Below are 20,724 nucleotides of genomic sequence, written 5' to 3' on the forward strand. Positions count from 1 at the left end.
AACAAAGATGACTGACTGTCCATTTGCCAAAGATGAAAATAAGCAGGACCATGAGTAGCTGAAGTCACTGCAAATACAACATTGAGTTTGCTGGCTCACTATTGATTTGGTGGTATATGTGTGCACACCTATTTAAAGGGATCCAAAAATATCCCAAGTTACCAGGTGCAGTTTATTCAATCGCTTTTTTTTTGTTTATCTAACATCACAAGTAATTTGATGACAAAGGCATTTTTCAGTGCTTTAGACCTTTCGAATCGGCTACTGCAAAACTTGCACTCCGTCACCTTACAACAAACTCTTCCAGTGAACCGTAGAATTAAAATGTTCCAGTGGATGTGCATGTATAAGAGGGGCAAACATAGGGGTCGATTAGGATGGCGGTTTTTCCGCATATTCCGGGCCGGCGGAAGTGTCCGCCGACCTGGAGGATGCGGAAAAACCGCGGCGGAGACTCCAAAGACCCACCGCCAAATTAGGATGGCTGGTGGGTCTGATAATCTGTCCGCCGCTTTTCCGCCGCGGTCGGAAGGCGACCGCGGCGGAAAAGCACTAACATGTCTGGCGGTGTCTATCAGACACCGCCAGGCATATTAGGATGTCTGAAAATATATGCTTTTCCGCGGCGACTTTACCGCCGTGGAAAAGCATACGGACCTTCACTTCGGGGGCCCGTTGCGGGCCCCCTGGGTGAAGGTGGGGTGGGGGGTGCACATGGGGGGTACCTATGGTACCCCCCTGCATTTGCGTGCACAATGCAGCAGGCACCGCGCGGTGCCTGCCGCTTTGTGCACGCAAATGCTGTGCATGGATTTTTTACATTGCGGCGGATGCAGCTTGAAGCTGCACCCGCCGCAATGTTAGAGATGGAGGATGTGACCGCCACACTGGCGGTCACATCCTAATTTGATCGGAGGGAACGCCGCAGCCCATGCGGACGTTCCCTCCTCCTCAGGGGTCGCGGACGGACTCAAGTCCGTCCGCGATCCTAATCGACCCCTTAGTGTCTACTAGTAAATAACGACTCCATGTGCACCCATAAAGGACCCCAAACTGCACCAGTTATAAAATGAAAATGGAAGATCCTAAAAGGCCAACCAAATCATTGAGAAGGGTATTTTCTACATTTTCTGGGAAGTCCTGCTGCTCTGGAGTTTTTTTATTTTTTTATTGTTTGAATAATGGTATCATACAGAGCAAGTTGTATAATGTACATATAACATACTCAATGTAATTGGAAAAGTTCTTACAATTGCGATGTTACACACAAGGATGCCAGTTTTTAGTAAACAATATAACAACTTAGGCTATCGGCAGTACCTCAGATAACGAAATGTGTGAGACACATTGTAAACAGCAAAAACGTGGCATAAAAGGCTAATGCATCAATGGATGGGTGTTCAGCTTGGTGACAGAAAACCCTGGTAAAGGCATGTAGGTTCTATTAGAAGCCAGGGGGCATCTTATGCATTCACAAGACAGAGACAGCAAGGTAATCACAAGCAGTGTGTATTACAGGCAAAACATAAAGGGGAACAGCATATTAGAAGGAACAACCACGCCTTTGTGCCCAGACCGTCACTTCACCCCTAGGTAGCCATGCCGTCACATGACGTGGCAGTGGGCCCAGGGGACAGCAGCGCCTCTCTGTCTCACACCCACTGGAGGAATGGTTCCCAGATGTCCCGGGTGCGAGAGGCAGTCGGCATGGACTCCCAGTAAGTTCCAAGTTGAGTGTGACCATACGTCACGTCCGATAACCAGTCTGCAAATTTGGGGAGGGTTCTGCGTCCCCAGTGAAGTGCCACCTGACGCCTGGCGTATAACAGCAAAAGAGCATGCAGTTTGCGACATTTGGGTTCTGTGTCAGCCACCCACCCCAATAGTTCCAGCAGCAGCGATGGCATGTCAGTTCTCTTTAGAATCTGGTTTGTTGCATCAAAGACTGCCGTCCAGTAGTTATGAAGGGATGGGAAGCTCCATGCCACATGGAGGAAGGAGGCACTTTTGGCACCACATTTCCAGCAGCTACTGTCCTCTCTTAGACCCATTCGATGGAGAGAAACAGGGGTGCGATAAAATCTATGCAAAAATTTGAAGTGGATTAACCGGAGTTTATAATTAGGGGAAAGTTCCAACAGCTGCTTGCAGCAGAAGGACCATTGGTCTTCGGTCAGTTGCGGGTCAAGCTCAGCATTGCACATGTGCATAGAGTTTGGAGTGACAAGGGGGGATTGCTCTTGCATTGCATTGTACAAACGTGATATCAACTTTTTCGGGGAGGCTCTGGCTAAAATGTTTTGGAGAGCTTGAAGTTGTGAAGGTTCCTCCGGAAAGCGGTCACCGAAAGCTTTACAAGAGGCCTTCAGTTTATGGTACATGAACCTGTCTGTAAAGGACGGGCCTGTCCATCTTCCGCCAGTTGTATATCACGGAACATGCCATTAGGATAAAGATCAGCGAATGTGTGTAATGACGCTCCTGCCAGGGAGACGTCTCCTTTACTATCTTCTAGACATGGTAACATTGGGTTTTGCCTGAGAGGAATTGCCAGCGCGTATAAAAGAGAAAGACCAGCACGCCTTTGCAACTCTCTCCACACCCAGCGCAGCATATTCGCGGTGTCTATGTCGAGCGACGGCCTCTGAGCTTTGTAATAGAGGGCGACACTGAGTGGAAGCGGAGATACTGAATCCATTTCCACCGCCACATGCGGTTGATAGGGCGTGGGGTAAGCCCAGAAGTGCGCAAACTGGGCTTGCGCGCACAGGGCATAGAGATGCATGTCTGGTGCACCCAGGCCTCCTTGTCGTAACGGCAGCGTCAGGAGCGCCCAAGACAGCCTAGCTTGTCCGCCCGCCCATACCAATGTTAGTAGATGGGAGCGCAAACAGGCGAAGAAATGCTTTGTCAAAGGGATCGGGATATTAACAAAAAGATACAGGAATTTTGGCAAGACCACCATTTTCACAAGGGCAATTCTGCCGGCAATAGATAGCGGCAGTTTTGTCCATATGGCTACTTTCCCTTCGAGCCAGGCCACAGCTCTACCAAAATTGAGAGTCCAGATGTCTTGGAGTTTGCCGCTTATCCACACTCCCAGATATTTGACTTCATCTGCCTCCCATCTTAGGGGGAATTCGGACCGTACCTCTGGGGTGTTGTCAGTTAGTGGAAAAATGACCGATTTGGTCCAATTAGTTGAAATACCCGACAACCCAGCGAACTTAACAAACTCGCGGAGCAGTGGGTTCAAATTTTCAGCCGGTTTCGAGACATATAGGGTGACATCGTCGGCATACAATTAAATCAATAGGCTGCGGGTGCTAAAACGTATCCCTCGCGCAGTGTGGTGTTGTCGGATTCTGGCCGCTAACGGTTCCATCGCGATGGCAAACAGGAGCGGGGATAAAGGGCAGCCTTGTCGCATACCCCAAGAGGTAGAGAAAGGTGCAGATACTAGGCCATTAACTCTCACCCTCGCCTTAGGGGCAGTGTAGATTGGACGAATCAGTGCTATAAACATTGGGCTAAACCCCATACGCTCCAGAATACGGAAGAGATAGGGCCATTCAAGAGAATCGAAGGCCTTCGTAGCATCTAAAAATACCGCTTCGGCCTGTATATCTGGATGAAGGTAGTGCAGTACTGAGAAAACGGTTCGTAGGTTATGTGAGGTTGCACGACCTGGTATGAACCCTCATTGGTCGGGGAGGGCTACCATTGGGAGCAGCGGCAGCAAGCGGTCAGCAATGCTTTTCGCATATATGTTCACGGCAACATTATTAAGAGATAGAGGCCTGTAGGAGTCCAGGGATTTGCTATCTTTGTCCGGCTTTAAAAGTGTGACAATAAGGGCTTCTCTCATAGACTCCAGCAGTATCCCCTCCACCAGGGTTTCGGTGAAAACAGCATGCAACCTCGGCGCCAACTCAACTACATATGTTTTGTGGAAGGCCGTGGTGAGCCCGTCAGGGCCCGGGGCCTTATTCAGGGGGAGACCTTTAATAACTTTAGCAATGTCTTGGACAGTGACCGGGAGGTCCATGTATTTGCGATGGGCATCGTTAAACCAGACTAGGGTGATGGAATCCAAATAGGTCTCAAGCAATTCCCGTGTCAGCACATGCGTGGATTCATATAATTTGGAGTAAAAAGTGGCAAAAGTCGTCAGAATCTCCTTCTGGCCTATAACCACGTTCCCCTCGGGGTCAATGATGGTATGTACGTAGGCGGGCGTCGCGGCAGTAGCAATGAGTTTAGCTAGTGTCTTGCTAGGCCTATCCCCTTCACCATATCTACGCGCCTCTGCTCGTTTGCCTAGGAACTTAAGCTCGCGCTGCGCTTCTTCAGTGTAATCTAATAGCTTGGCTTTAATTTGTGTCGCAAGTTCGGGGGTGGGGTTGACATAAAATATCCTCTCAAGATCTTTTAGGTCTCTTTCCAACGTGCTAAGAGTACCCCTGATAGCCTTAAGAACACCCGCTTGACGCGCTATGCACTGCACCCTAATTACCACCTTGAATGCATCCCATAACACTGATTCCGTAGACACAGAACCTACATTATTGTCAAAGTAATTAGTAATATCAGCCCTTATTTCTTCTGTGAAGGCAACATCGAGCAGGGCGTGTGGTGGCAAGCGCCAGGTAAAGGCATGGGTGGGGGCACCAGGGATCCTCAGTTCCAACAGGCAAGGGGCGTGATCGGACAGCGTACGGGCCAGACCCTCCACATTGATCGTCCAAGCAGCTACATCTGAAGTTACCAGCCAGAAGTCCAGCCTGGACCAGGCCCCATGGTGACTAGAAAGACAAGTGCCTTCCGGAACCGTGGGGTGCCGCACCCTCCAAATATCTACCAGCGATCCTTCCTTAAGGATGTCATTCAGGGCTGTGCTTGCGTGCGGGTGTAGGGGTCTGGGGGCACCTTTTTGATCTAGGGAGTCATTAAGCACCACATTGAAGTCTCCACCCCAAATAACTGTCGGACAATGCATCAATGTAATCTGGGCCCAAACCTTCCTGAAAAACTCTAGGTCATCTACATTAGGGCCATATATCGCCGCCAATACAACAATACAATCGGCTTACTCATGAGAGTTCCATCTAACACCACGTAACGACCCTCCGTGTCACAGGAGATCGAATGTTCCCTCCAATCAAGGCCCCTCCTGACCAGTATCGCCACACCCCTGCCATAATTTGAAAATATGGCAGAGTATACGGGCCCCATCTAGCATGTTTAAGTCTGGGTGACGGTGAGGTGTTCAGATGTGTTTCCTGCAAAAAGCATATGTTAATGCTGTGCCTTTGCAGATAACCATGCAGCAATCTCGTCTTCCTACTGTCCTGCAACCCTCGAATGTTCCACGTTAACACCTTAGTCACCCCCATTTGCCCATGTCTGATCCATGGTGTGCACAATCCAGCCTAGCCATAGTATGACCACGCAAAACGGCAGTACAAGACACAGTATTGAAGTACTGACCTTCAGCCAAACAACCCATTGCCCCAACCCACCCCCCTCCCACACCAACCCCCCAATTAGGTTGCGATAAAGTCCCCCCCAAAATGCACAGTGCGTAAAAACAGCTGCACAAGTAAACAGTGGGAGACACCCCTCGGGGGCTAGGCATCTCGAGCATACAACCCTGTTTGCACAGGGTGACTGCGTTAAGGCAAGTAAAACCCAAGGCACTTAATTACAAAAAATATTGAAGCTTACAATTGCATAGTGGGAGAGCCACACAGCGTAAATATAGTTCAAAAGGAGACCATGGCAGCGTGAACAGCCTTAACATCAATGATACACAGCAAGGCGAAGCAGGAATCACATTGAAACATTTCATCCAAGCAAGAAACAAAGACCCAGTTGCAGGAGTCGTACCAACAATGAACTGTTAGAATTCAGTCATTTTCACTCAATCTTGCCTCAGTTTCTCCATCAGGTACAGTCTTCTTCCTTGCCCTAGAACCAAATACGTGCTTCGCAAATTTAAGGGCGGAGCGGGAATCTGTGAAGTAATTAGTAGTCCCCTCATGGATAACTCATAGTTTTGCAGGGTAGAGGAGGGAATATGGAAGACCTGCCTGCAGCAGTAGACGCTTTGCCGGTACAAATTCTTTCCTAGCTGCCTGCACCAGTGGCGTGAAGTCAGGGTAGAAGGAGAGATTATTACCTTTATGTGTTATTTTACCCTTCTCTCTCGCCAGCCTGAGTATAAGATCTCTGTCCTGATAGTTCAGCATCTTCACGAGGATGGGCCTTGGCGTTTCTCCAACCGGCGGATTCTTCCCCAGCGCCCTATGTGCATGCTCCACAGTGAACACTGGTGATAGGTGAGGGTCAAAGAGTACATGCAGCAGGTCGGTGATGAAGACCTCCATTTTCCCGATTGCCGTGGTTTCTGGAATCCCCATGATTCGAACGTTGCATCTCCGAGAACGTGGTTTCAGGTCATCGGCTTTGGCGCGCAAATCTTCAATCTGCTTCTCCATGTTGGTGAATCGCACCTTAGCGTCATGTTGGAATTCACAGCATTCAGTGTTACGATTTTCTAGGCCGTCCAGCCTGGTCTCATGCGTGCTGACATGTGCTCTCACCTCCTCAAGCCTAGCAGTCATTGAGTCCAACTTAGTGTCAATGCTCCGCAAACTAGAACGCACCTCCAGCATCAATGTCTTGACATCTATGTCCTGTTCGTCATCATGCGCCTCCGATTCCACACCCCCGGAGTCTTTAGATGGTTGCTTATTTTGGCGCTTTTGTTCAAAGGTGAGGCGCGGCTGTCTGGGGTCCCCTTTGCCCATCTTCCCAGCCTGGACAAGCGCTAACCCCTCGTCTTCAACAGCCTCTGTGCAATACCTGGAAGCCACCCACAGATCAGGACAAAAAGAAGCTGAACACAAGGCTCCCAGGCCACGGCACTTGAGCGTGACTGTCGGAAGTGAGGCGGGTGGTTGTAAATATGTGCGTAGCCGCGATAACTGTCGATCTTTAAACTCCACCAGCCAAACCTCAGCACTTTAAGGAGAGCAGGTGGCCCAGTCAGGAACCAGGCGCTTCCCAAGGCACCGGGGGCAACCCGTGCAGACACAGGAGCCCACAGGCCCCGCAACAGACCTCCGGTGCGGGTTCGTTGATCGGAGGCGAGGCGTGCGGTATGTCGTGCATATCACTATTCACAGGAACCTCCACAGAGCTTGCAAAGCAATTCTCGGTGGCATGTCACCTCTCTCCCGCCTGCAGCAGGTATCCGCCATCTTAAGTCAGGGCCACCATTTCCAACGCACAGCGGCGGCGGCCGGTTTTCACCCCGGTAGTTGTGGGTCACTCCAATCCTACTTACGACGATAGGCAGAGCGCCTCAGGGCTATTATGGATACCGGGCTATGTATGCAAAGCCAGCAGTACGGCGACGGACCTCTCAGTGAGGGAGCACAGACCACGGGGCTACAGTGCCGACCAATCCAAGATGGCGACCGCTATAAGTGTCGTAGCTACGTTTTTATAAAATATATTGTCCAAGCAGTACACACCTTAGGAAATGACTACAGTCGGCCACCAGTCCAGTCCCGCTTCACAGCTCTCACTGAACCAAGGGGCGGTGTCACCAGCGCGGCCTTCTCGTCCCCGGGCTCAATTCGGTTCAGGTGCCCAGAAAGGATATCGCCTCCCACAGCTTCCGCCTCAGCTCCATCACGGTGACAGCAATCGGAGCGCGCGACTGCCAGACCCTTCACGCCACGGTCTACCAAGGGCATCTGCAGCTACCTCTCGCCATCTGCAACTGCTCTGTGCCAGAAGTTACGATGTGCCCTACGATCTTAAAGGATTATTTCAGAATTAATAGCGCAGTTGGCGGAGCTCGCTTATTCAGCGGCCATCTCGCTGCTCGGCCAGCCACACCCCCCGCTGCTCTGGAGTTTGAGTGTGGTGCAAATAGCGTGTTTCCCCATGTCTTAGAAACGGTGGTTCCTTCTCCATTCACTCTGCTCCAACCATGACCCTCTTCCAGATCGCACTTGGGCAACAACACCGTTCACAGCAAGGAGTTTCTGCCTCCTGAAAGTAGATATGTGCAGCTGCTAGAAATGTGTGACCTTTGACCTTATCCCCAGCCTCACACATCCCCCGGGCACGCATAAGAACCTTTACAAGCACCGTGCGCCCATATGTTCATTTATTGTCCCTAGCGTGCACTGTTGTCTCTTCCTCCATGAAGGGTGACTAGTAATGGACAGCGCCCAGCTGGGGCTTGCTTCCCTTACCCTATGTCCCTGCATTGCATGCTTGAGTGTGCTCCAGGGTTCAGGTGCGTTTGACCTAGAAAGAAGACTGCCATTTAGGACTTTTTAGCGACTGGATAAGACTGTAACAAAAGGTAAAATCTCACCCTGTCTGCTTTTGGCCGGGAAGTCACAACCATGTCACCCTGGGCAGCGTATGCCTGGGGAATTCGAACACAAGTCCAGCACGGAGCCATCAGCAGAACCTCTAATATTACACAAAGAGCTGAAATACACCACCTTTGAGCAGTCTTCACTGGCAATGAACAAAAGTGTGTACTTGACTTTGTTACTCACTGACTTTCCTCTTTTCTATATGCTGCAGCACGAGTGATGAGCAGGCAAGAAAAGTGAGCCCCAGGCTCCTGGCTGGATAGTAAAAGAAGTCATACTCTGGGTGAAGTGGACTGCACAATCCCCTGGTCCCTGGTTCCACTCAAGCGGCTGCACCATATAAAGTTACACTCCTGTTCCCAAGTGGCACCAATAAAACAAGCCTTAGAAAAGTCAAGAAGTCTAGGTTTAATGTGCCATAAAATGCCGCATTAGCACATTAAAGCCAGATAAAACACGAAAAATTGACTATATTTAAGACTTCATCTCCTTCAATACAGTTCTGGTTTTGTATATAGTTCTAATGAAGAGAGCTTTGATTGTAAAGTAGCCATTTCACGCAGTTTGATGCAAGCACTTAAGAGGAGATGGAAGCATACACTCAAACAGCCAGAACCATTTGGTGAGATGAGTACGCGACTAGGCAGAGCCAAAATGTGATTGACACAGTCTCAAGGTAATTGCTGAAAGGAGCTATGTAGTATCCCACTTGATTTCAAAGAAGGATAATCCAATCTTGATTAGATGATTTCAAATATAGTTTATTCAAGACGGAGAAGAAACGTCCCCATCCAACATCAGCTCTAGCAACTTTCAAGGGACTCTTGCTTACATTCGAGATCCTAGAGAGTTCCTTTCATTCTATGTTCTTGATTCCATTTGCCTAACACTTTCAAGAACACTACAAGCTGTTCGAAGAAAGCCAATGGTTACATGGGGGAGGCCAAAAGCCCGCTCTGACCAAAAAAGAAAGAGGGGAACGACCCAAGGGGCTCTATGATTAATCTGTTGAAATCAGCCTTCCCGGAACTTGGTACCTGGGACATGGACAGAGAAATCCAGCGTGCCCATCGATTCCCTTTGACGCTACCCAAACACTCACAAAAACCACGTCAACATCCCCGGGCAATGTTGGTCTACTTTGGGAATTTCCTTTTAAGAGAAGCCCTCTATGATTTGGCTAGGCCCACAAAGTAGAGGAAACATAAAGACTTTATGTTCTTCACCAGACCAGACTTCGCCCACGCAACTGTTGAGAGAAGGTGGAGAATGAGACCATTAATCACACCTTTTGAAAAAATCGGAGCAACAGTCTACCTGCAAAATCCAGCCCGGCTAAAAATAATATACAAGGGATCAACGAGAAGCTTCTCAAGCGAAATCCAAGCCGAAGCTTACCTAAGAGAAATCTCAGTAACTGAGAAAGGGAATTCAGGAATATAAACGCATATCAGCAATTTGTTTATGAACACAAAAGCATGAGGAGTAATAAGAAGAGGTTGGGGAGGGGGGGTGGGGGAAAATAATAATTATAATAATAATTTAAAAACAAATGTATCGGAAATTGGGTATGAATATCTGTGTTCAAAATAATGGTTCGGGGCAAATATCTGACTACATCATTGACCTCACCCGTCCGATACGACCAAAGCATAAAGGGCCTGCCCGCGGGGCGCACTGAGGCGCACTCTGACCACACTGACGCCCACACCTGGGTACTCAGGGACCCAGCAAGCCTCATAGGATGGTAAGGGGAGAAGGGAGGGGGACTGAGGGAGGGATACTGGTAGGGGGGGGAGGTGCGAGAAGTGGGAGGGGTCAGGGGGGATAAGAGAGGGATATATGGAGGAAAAAGTGGGGGGAAAAAACTGCATCACATCAGGATATAGATGAAACTAAAGAAGCCAGTTTAACAAAAACAGAATGGGGGAGAGTGAAAAAGAAACAGAAATGCCTATGCTGATAGTTTTGTTGAATGTTTGTGGACTAAATGATGGTAAAAAACGAAGAGCTATGAGGGAATATTTAAGAACATTGCATGCCGAGCTGATCTGCCTGCAAGAAACACATAGAGAGGCTTCTCAAAAGGGGCTTTTAGAACAGCTGGGATACCAATTAGTATCATATACGACGTAAGGAACAAGAACACGAGGGGTAGCGATCTTAGCAAGGCATGGATTTGTGGTTGTAAAGAGGCAAAAATCAGATTGCTATGGCAGATGGGTTTTGGTGGAGTGCCAGGTACAGAGCTTTATCTTCACACTATGCTCATTGTATGCTCCCACTGTAGACGACACGGAAGTTATGGACTCTGTTAACTTAGAAATAGCCAACTGGCCTCTGCCATTAATAGTTTGCGGAGACTTAAATGTTAATGGCCTGAGTGGCTTGTGGAAGAACGATCCGGGGAAATTCTCCGGTCGGAAGAAGAGAAGCCATAGAGCACTGATTCAATTGATGCTTTATAATGGTCTAGTAGATATATGGGAGCTGCAAAATAACTTAGGGAGCGGTAGTACATATTATTCTGCCCCTCATAAGGTCTTAGCAAGGCTAGACTATTTTCTGGTATCACCAGCAATAGAATCCACCGCAAAGATTAGCATACTACCCCGAGTAATGTCCGACCATAACCCGCTTATCTTAGATATAACAACTGCTGCCCAACAAAAGAAGGTGATAAATTGGACATTTGAGAGAGCCCTGTTACAGGATTCAGAGTATACCGCCCTAATGAAAGAATGGATGAGAAATGTTCTGGTACTAAACAAAGGCTCTGTTCCCCCTGTAGTAGTGTGGGATACCCTGAAAGCAGGTATAAGGGGGAGAGAATCAGATATTCAATTAGGCGGAATAAGGCAGAGAGGGAGGAAGTGGAAACAAGAATAAGGGCAGTTGCTAGATTAGAACACGAACTTAGTACCGCAATCAGGGCGAATCAGGATATTGTTAGTATAACATATGAGCTTGCTATGGCTAAGGCAGCGGTTGGGGAGTTATTTGCGTCTAAGGCAGCAGGGAAGTGTTTGGCATGAAGAAAGGATCAATATGAGTATGCTAGCTGTTCGAACTAGGCAGGCTGCTACTAAGGGGGATATATCTGAGATCAGGACTGAGAATGGAAGTGTCGCAACAACACCCGAGAGTATATGTGCTAGCTTTCGGGACTACTATCAGAAGCTATATGAAGCTGACTATATGGCACCTATCGAGGATATAGAGAGGTATCTTGGGAGTGTCAGACTAGAGAAACTAACGACAGAGGACAGGGGGACCTTGGAGACGGCATTTAATAAAACAGAAATGCAGAGGGCAATCTATGACTTACCATCTGGTAAGGCGGTGGGCCCAGACTCTATACCCTTGGAGTTTTACAAAACATTTTTAGCCGAGATAGAAGAAGAACTATATGAGATGGTTGTAAATATACAAGAGGGTGCGATACCTCCGGAGTCATGGGGAGAGGCAACTATGATAGTCTTTCTGAAAAAAGATAAGCCCGCAACCAATCCTGGGTCGTATAGGCCGATAAGCCTAATGAACAGCGATGTGAAAATCTATTCAAAGATGTTGGCAAATAGGCTAGGAGCAGTAATTGGTAAGATAGTCTCTCCATGGCAGCACGGGTTTATCCCCTGGAGAGGAACAGCGAAGCATGTCAGAAGAGTGCTTACGTTATTTGATGGCACGGCATCCTCACGAGACCCTATGGCGCTGATCCTTTTAGATGCTGAGAAGGCATTTGATAGGGTCTCGTGGGGATTTCTCTGGGCTGCGCTGGAGAAGTTGAATCTGGGGGAGGGCTATGTGGGGGCTCTGAAAGCCTTATACCACAATCCAAGAATAAGGGTTAGAACCATGGGGGAGCTGAGTGGTATAATAGATATTAGACGAGGAACTAGGCAAGGGTGTCCCTGCTCCCCGCTACTCTTCGCTTTATATATAGATACATTCATTAGGAGGATAGAGCAGAACAGAAACATCTTGCCCATAGCATTGAACAGGCATGAAACTAAAATACTAGGATATGCGGATGACCTGGCCATAACATCAAGCGAACCAGTGACAGCCCTAAGAGAAATAGAACAGGAAGCGGCTACATTTGGAAGACTGTCTGGGTACAAATTAAATGCAAACAAGACCCAAGCAGTAGTAAACCAGGAAATATCTTTAGTCGACCCAAGGGTGGTAGAGACAGCAGTATATCTGGGGGTTCGTATAACCTCAGACCTTTCTAAAGTGGTGTCGAAGAACTTAAGCCCCATTTTAGATAAGGGCAAAACTGATTTTGACAAACTGAACAACCTACACCTAACAACAATTGGTCGTTGCAATGTTATTAAAATGGTGTTTATGCCAAAGGTGCTTTATTTATTTAGGACCATACCGCTATTCTTTAACAATAGCTGGTTCAGGGAGCTAGAGAAGGTGACAAATAGGTTTATTTGGGATAAGGGCAAAACACGCCGCAGTCAAAAAATGTTGTCACTCCCAAGAGAGAGAGGTGGGCTGGCGCTACCAGACTTTAAGGCATATTATTGGGCAACAGTCCTGCAATACATCAGAGGTATGCTGGGGGGGAGCGTTATAGACAGATGGAGAGGTAGAGATGGTGTCCCAGACGTATATGAACTCGTAGTGAAAAATTCTAATCAATGGTTACTTACATATGAGGAGAGGATTTATCATAAAAAAGTAAGGTTTAAGACCTTGGTTGCCGCAAGGTCAGTTTGGTCTGGGATAAGGAGAAAACTAAAACTAGGGAGAATTAATTATTATATCCCTCTGTATGGGAACCCGGGGGTATTTCACGACCCAGTTATGAGGGATTGGGATGCATTAAGGGTCAAAACTATCGGGGACCTTATAGGGGCAACCGGTCTGATCTCTTTTGAGCAGGCACAACGCTTATATAATCTAGGGCGCAGGTATTTCTTTAAGTACCTACAAGTGAGGTCAGAAACAGGGAGGAGACATGAATTTTCAAAGAATCGAACTGTTGGAATGTGTAAGGGATGAAGGGGGATCCTCCATCTCGCAACTATACGAAGAAATTTGTAAACATAAAAAGGATGATTGTGATAGAATGTATGAGAAGTGGAGAGTCAAACTAGGTCTAACAGGAAATGAGGCAGAGAAGTCATTAAAACTGTCAAATTCGGTCCTAAGAGTGGCAAATTTACAAACTCAACAATATAAGACTATCTTTGAACTTTATTACACTCCTTATAAAATAGCGCAGTGGGGGGGGAAATAGTGGGGGCATTTGTCCAAGATGCCAATCTGCGCAAGCAGATACAATTCATATGTTTGCATCATGCCCCTCTCTGGATATATATAAAAAATCTTTGGAACAATTTTTCGCCGATTCTCTGGGGATTCATTTAACTTTGACAGATGAAGTTATGATTTTGGGTGTAGTGAGGGAGGGTGTAGATGTTCTCCACCATGAGTTTCTATAACTAGCTATGACCCTCAGCAGACTATGCATAGCCACACTCTGGAAGGATCCTAACCCCCCAACATTACAGCAATGGATCTCGCGTGTACTGGCCATATATATCTTCGAAATGGCCCTCTATGAAAAAAGAGGGAGGGAAAAAAGAGGCTGGACGGAGGATATGGGCCCCAATAATTGAATGGAAAAGGAGGCTGGGAGAGATTTAAGATGAAATGGGGGGAAAGTATGATGCAATTAAAATTATAAGATATTTCAAAAAGGTGGCTTTCTATTGTTTCTGAGATGAATTTTTCCCATTTTATAACTCACTCTTCCCAGTCTAAAGCTCTTTGTGTTTTTTGAAAAATGCTTTATTTGTTTTAAATCTGATGATAATGCTTTCTGAATTGTAAGATTGTAAGATTATTTGTTGTTTTTGTTTCTCTGGCAATGTATTAGGAATTCGTAATTCTGATGTTGATGAAAAAAATAAATATTAAAAAAAAAAAGAAAGCGGTCTACTCAGTCACTCTAAGAAAAGGCTTCAATCCGTATTGTCTAATCTCATAAATATGTATAGGCCATTTACCAAAGTGCTCGAAAACAGACCTATCGTTATAAACTACACGAATGAAATCATGGTCAAACCCATTTATGACAAGCACCAGTGCAATAGGGCAGAAGGAAGCTGGCTCTCAACCAATGGTACTTGAACTGTCTTTAGCAGATTCGAGTTGGAGCAAAGGCATGTCTTCTAAGAGAATGTGCCATAATTGATAGACTAACTGTGGAAAGGAACGAAAGCTAGTAGGAATATGTGGGGACTAGGGGCAGTAGAGTGGTCAACCAGAAATTGTGATCAGCAAAAGGCAAGGTGGTGCCTGGATATTCATCACCCCCCATACAGAAAGAAATACAATACTTCTATTTCATTTGGGCCCTTTCTTTGCTTTCTGTGACACAAACACTTTCCTACTGTGTATCCAGTGTTTCCGCCGAGCACACAGTTTTCTACGGGATACATCATTGTAAATCCTGTCGTTCGAGAATCATGCTCTGGGTACTGGTGAACGCCATAAGGTACAGGAATATTTCACGAGTGTCACTTCTGTCCCATTTCTACAACCATTCGCTCTTGTTTATTCAATATATTTTGAAAAATATGCTTTATTAAATGTATTACTCAGCCATATTTATGAAGGTTTTCTTGGTGAGGAAGGAGTTTCTATTCTCCCCCCCCCCTTTGCACAAGGCTGACCCGCTCTATTAGATAGCTCTCTCCTGCACTGTGAGCGGACTTGTTGATAACACCTGTATTATAGATGAAATTATGTCAGTGCAGAAGAAACCGACAGCAAGGAAAAAACAGATTTAATCCCTGAACAAACATAACAAGCATTGGCATAGCCAATAGGTCTCGCCTTTGGGACCGTATAAGTGTCTAGCCATGCAACAGTTGATGTTGTTGCACCAAGGATATTGTGCTGGATAACTAAACACTTATAAGGTCCCAAAGGCAAGACCTATTGGCTATGCCAATGCTTGTTTTTACAGTACTGAATTCTAAAGAAATACACTCTGAAGCAAATACATATAGTAATGTAGAGGCATTTAATATTATGTATTGCTTTTATATGTTTAAGGAATATCATTATCCTCTCTATGTTCACACAAGTTTACCATCTTGCTGACATCTTGGGTCTTAAGATAGTATGTCTGTTCCCTAGTACCACATGCTCATGAAAAGCATCACTTTACTGGCTACGAGCTAAACTAGAGCGCACTTCTATAAGGTCATTTTTACCAGACAAGGGGAGTCCTAAATAGATTCAGGAGAATTGGATGCTTTCCCAAATTTCATGGTAACCACAAAGGCCTCATTTAGGGGCTTATTTACAAATCCCTTGTGCTGCTGGTAGGTCACTTTTACCCATGTTAAAAGTGATGCACCGGTTTCCAAAGTATTTGCAAATAAGCCCCTTAGAGTTTAGTGGCTTTAGAATGCTGTCATAAAACATCCACATTGCCAAACTTACAGCTCTCCTTAGACTCAAATAAAGCTCTGTGTTTACACATACCTACACTTCACTCGTTCCTCGAGTGTAAATCTCTGGCGCTGCAGCCCATCCTCCAAACCCTGTCCTTTTAAGGTGGGGACGGGGAGGGTCCTGTCATATATTTACCATGCTCATTGTCCATCATGTGAGGAATTGCAAGCATGGCAGGGTATATGTAGATTGGACCTTATGTCAGGACCAATTCATTTTTGAATTGAGAAAATACACTTTTGCTTTGGGAGTTATTTTCTCAATACAAATAGGTTTACCTGGTGGATGTTACCCACTCAGCAAAGATTTATAGCAGCTGCAGTTCCCTTCATAGCACAGAGATCTCGACGAGACAGTGAACTCTCAATAGTTCATACGGTCCTCCCTCATGATGGCAGAGGTCATTGCCTCTCCACCCTTGTGGTGTGGTGGGCTACTGCAGAGTCTACATAACCATGTAAATAAGTTGTTTAGAGTTTCAGTGTATGGAAATGTATCTTATGTTGCCAGCCTGAAGAACCTAGCATAGATTTTCCCCTCTTGGGTCTAAATGGACCTCTCTGCACTACACTTTAAAACAGTACCCATGTATCATTCAAGACTAGGCCTTATAAAATCTGGGTTTTCCAATGTAGACACAAAGTGCCGTACTATTCAGTTAATTTAAAAAACGTATTGTGAAAGCAATTTACTGTGGGAGAATGTTTCAACACATGCACACACATACAGTATGTGTACACAATTCGATTATCATTTCAAAAATCAATCAAGAACATCATATGATTGTCAGATGACACATATCCGAACCAGTTTTATGGTACTTTGTTTTTAATACATGAAAAAGTATATAAATCTTTTATAAATCATAACTTCAAGAGTTTTTTCAACTCTACACAGGGGGGCTGGGGTAGCACTCAGTTTGCACCCAATGGCCCATTTACATATTGATAAACCTAATTATACTTAGTCCTATTTATTCTCATCTTCGTCATTACTTTGAGATGCTTCCACCTCAGTCAGGCTGAAAAAACATAAAAACAATTGGTAAAACTCCGCCCACCCACTAAGAGCTTTAATAGAGTAGTGTACCTTTAGTTCTGCCTGAATGTGCCAAGTCTATTGAAGGCCATTTGTCAGGGAAGGTGGCAGGTCCTAATGACTGTCACAAAGACAAGTAGAACTAAAAATAATGCATAACCGATGCATTAGCGCTACAATCCTCTTCCTCATCCCAGTCATTGCTTTTGTATTATGCCAAATCTACAAACTGATAGTGACTTCTAATCTCACTCCCTCAATTGAATAATGTCTGCCAAAGCTGTGAGTAGAATTCCCAGAAAAATATGTGCGATTACGCAGGTCAAGCTCTATGGGCCAGCAATACAGGGAATGTATTAAGGGGGTAGTAGTAAACAAGCAGAAAATGTATTACAACAATACAGGGAGTTATTGTACTTTCTCATTGAACATTTAATTATATGGTACAAGTACTTTGAAATTGGGAAGGTAGAGTATCCTAGCACACTGCACTTTAATATCAGATGGAACAAGCGCTTTCTATTTGGGTACGTTTAGTATTATAGCACACAATTAGGACATGTCTATATTGATTACTTTTCTATTTATTGCTAATGGGCTCAGTAACCACTGTAAGTGAAATGTTACTGAATCTTGGATTGTGTCACGCAATGCTTCTGCAACATTATTACAAGCAACTCATCCTCACAAACAAATTAAAAGATTTTAAGTTTTGCAAATCAGTTTCTTAGAATAGGCTTTATGCGTCAAGTAAAGCAGCATATAGAAGGACTGCTATGATCTTCTCGAGAAAATTAGATGTAACAAAATCACAATTATGAATCTAATAGCAGAGGACATTGACTTCCGAATTATTATTCACTCTGCTCTAGACTATTATTTATAGACAATAAATATGCTCCCATCGAGGATGACTCTACTCTATTTTTTGGTTAATTTTTAGCTTTAATGCTGCAGTGAGCTGAAAGTCTCAGTGGTGGGAATTTTGATTTTCAGAATTCTTCACACGTTAGACCTGACCTCCTTTGTATGGTATTCTGCTCAATTTTTTGTCTTTATCCCTCCTGCTTTCTGGAATAATTTTTGCAGTCATTAGGTCTCTGTGCAGTTTACCACTGATGACCACTGCTAAAGAGTAACCCTGGGCGTAGTTTGCGTAGTAGCGATACGCGTAGCTAAGCGAAGTGCACTTCGCACTACTCACGCTACACGTAGCTATGCGAACTGCGTAGTGCGGTAGGTAAAATGCTGTTCGCAGTGATTGCACAGTGCCAGATGCTTGCCTGCACTATGTTATCATTGCAAACGGCATCTTGCACAGTGCAAGCAGTCGCTTTCTGCCGCTCATGTCTATTTGTACTCGAGCAGCTGCTTTCTCAACCTGGACTGGTAGTTTCTCATCGCGAGCGGTCGCGAGCATACACGACGACTCCCAATGAGAAACCTGACCTCCCCACATTGAGAATCTCTCTGTGAGGTTTACTTTCCACGTTCGCGATCGGCAACTTAATGTTGCTGCTCGCGAATGAGGGAAAAGTCTCGCCGGGACGTTGATTTTGTTCGTTCGTGGTTGTCAACTTGACGTGGAGGACCGCGAACAAGCAAAAACGCGTGCTACGTGGTTTTGCACTGTGCTGCGTGCAAATCGCGTAGTGCGTAGTAGCGCAAACTACGCACGCTCCCCGAGCGCAGCGTAGTCCTTCGCCCAGGGTTACTGAAGTGTCTATGCTCTATCCGCAAAACGCGGGAAATGGCCTACACCTGATTGGCACTTTTAATTTACTTGTACGTCCCTAGTATATGGTACTACATGTGCCCGGGGCCTGTAAAGTATATGCTACTAGTGGGCCCGCAGCACTCATTGTGAGGTTGTTTTCACTGTTGTTAGGTCTATCTCTCCCATTGGCTAACACTGGGTTACCTTATTACATTTAATAAGTGTTAAATTTGGATTCAGAGCAGAGAGAGATGCCATGTTTAGAATCAAATGAATTGTAATTTTAAGTCCTCTTTACTGGTAAATTTGGACTGTAATTCACAACTTTGAAAGTGCCACTTTTAGAAAGTTAGCATTTTCTTATCCTAAATATGTGTGCATTCTGCCTGTTTGCTGGGTCATATTACTGTGAATGACTCTGCTGTTGTGATTTGTTTATTCCTCCCAGACTGTGACACAAAGGAGACCAGGCGTGAGCAGGATGGACCATCCTGCCAGGATAGCTGGGGGGCGTCCATGCTCCACTTGCTCTTCAATGGGCTTGTCTACAGCACACACAAATGGTCCTGACACTAGCATTTTGTCCCCCAAGACTTCTTGGAGCCTAGGCAGGGGAAGATAAGAACTTTCCATAACCAGGTGTCGGGGGTAGGACAAGGTGTCCCCCACACACAACCAGGTATAACTATTGAAGCCTCAGATCAACACTTCAGTACATTCTTGGACCTGTGGAAGGGTCAAAAGGACTGCCCTGCCTTACAAAGGACTGCCCTGCTACCTGAAGGGCTGCCTTTCTGCTTGAAGGAGAACTGGACAAGCTTCTTTAACCCAATAACACAAGAGTTACTTCAAGGGCTAGTGGCTGACTGCCTGTGTGAGCTACAAAGGCATCACAAGCTCCTGAGACATTGGATCCTACTGCTGACCTCTGCTGGACTGAGTCCCAACCCCTACAGTGGTGCCCCCCCGGTCCTGGACCTTTGTAAGTGGTGCTGGTGGTACTGATTCTATCTAATCCTAAAAGCTGGGACTTCAAATATTTTTTAACAAAATCTTCCTCGAGAACCAACAGAAGACAGGGACCTACCTGCCAGCAGATTTGCCAAAGGTCATCGCTGTTCAGCCTGACTTTGCATAACTCCTGCTATGTTCTTCTTCGCAACAGCAAGCCCTTTACAAGCGGGACCGCAAGAGACGGTATCCGGCCTCGTGGAGCCCACTTTGACTACATCCTACAGCTTTGTCCCACTGGAGAAATCTGAATTTCAAATAGTTGCCTAAGTCCAAAGATAGACATTTTCATCTGGCATGCCAATGATTAACTGCCCATCAACAACAACAACCTCCGCAGCCTGAAAATCAAGCTTTTACTGCCTAGAGCTTTTCCTACCATTGTTGGCAGCTTCACTGACTCTTCGTTCAGCAGCTCCTCGGCGTCAACGAATCCTCCTTGTACACAACCTGCCGCCTTGCCTCACTGAACTCTACCTTCCCCAAGACATTTTGACTGACATTTTTCCAAGTCGAAGGTATGTCAAGACCTGGACCAATCCAACCTTTATTTTCCACCCCCGCTTGAATACCTGCAGGTAGAGCTTTGATCTTTTAGGAACTAGATTTCACAAGAAACTTACAAATTCATATCTCTTGCTCTACCGCTTGGATGTAATTTGTTTCGGTATAATTGTATTCATTAAAATAAAATCAGATACCTACAACCAGCTATCTGACACAGTATCTCTCTAAATTGGTTTGAATATTTCTTGTGTTTTGTTTTTACTTTAGTACTGTTTGTGTTCTGCATATACTTTACACATTGCCGGTAAGTTAATCTTGACTGCTTTTTGAGGCAAGCTATCAGATGGTTAAGAAAAAGTAAATTTATTGACTTTTGTGGGTGGTTTGCCCAGACAAGGATTGTGGGTGTTGCTTGTGCAGGGTTACCACCCTCCCTCAAACAATAGCCCAATTACTTACAACTCCTCTAAGCCTAATCATAAGCCAAATAAAGTACAGACAGCAAAAGTATACTACAGGTTAGATTTAGATCTTTCAGATCAATTGAAAAGAAAAAAT

Source organism: Lissotriton helveticus, chromosome 2_2 (assembly GCF_964261635.1).
Source record: "Lissotriton helveticus chromosome 2_2, aLisHel1.1, whole genome shotgun sequence".
NCBI lineage: Eukaryota > Metazoa > Chordata > Amphibia > Caudata > Salamandridae > Lissotriton > Lissotriton helveticus.